General features: G+C 41.8%; 1 protein-coding gene across 2 annotated transcripts in view; it reads right to left on the reverse strand.

Annotated features, from left to right (window-relative positions):
• Positions 1-631, reverse strand: part of AGO3 (argonaute RISC catalytic component 3) — a 133,978-nt gene that overhangs the window by 67,887 nt on the left and 65,460 nt on the right. The window lies entirely within an intron of this gene.

Genomic DNA, 631 nt, shown 5'->3' on the forward strand with positions numbered 1-631 from the left:
TTCAAGCGGTTCTCCTGCCTCAGCCTCCTGAGTAGCTGGGATTACAGGTGTGTGCCACCACGCCCAGCTGATTTTTGTATTTTTAGTAGAGATGGGTTTCCCCATGTTGGTCAGGCTGGTCTCGAACTCCTGACCTCGTGATCCACCCGCCTCGGCCTTCTAAAGTGTTGGGATTACACGCATGAGCTACAATATCCGGATCGTAGGTCTTTTTTTTTTTTTTAATCAATCTTATTTTTTTGCCTCCCAGTGACACAACTTGTACTTTGCTCACATAAACATACTCTCATATTTTTCTTAAATCTTTTTGGTCTATCTCTTCTCCCTAACCCAGCCACTGTATTCCATTTCTCTTTTCTTTTTCTTCCTAAAAGGAACCAAACTCTTGAAACTGGTGTGTATTTGTCCCATCTCTGTTTTATAATTTCACTTTATTTGTATGTACCCAGTATATACTTTTGTTCTAAGTTTATGTAAGTAACAACATATCCTTTTGCTTTTTTTTTTTTTTTGAAACAGAGTCACACTGTGTCACCCAGGCTGGAGTGCAGTGGCACAATCTCAGCTCACTGCAACCTTGGTCTCCTGGGTTCAAGAAATTCTACTGCCTCAGCCTCCCGAGTAGCTGGGA

This window comes from Colobus angolensis, unplaced genomic scaffold, assembly GCF_000951035.1.
Source record: "Colobus angolensis palliatus isolate OR3802 unplaced genomic scaffold, Cang.pa_1.0 Scaffold4, whole genome shotgun sequence".
Taxonomy (NCBI): Eukaryota; Metazoa; Chordata; class Mammalia; order Primates; family Cercopithecidae; genus Colobus; species Colobus angolensis.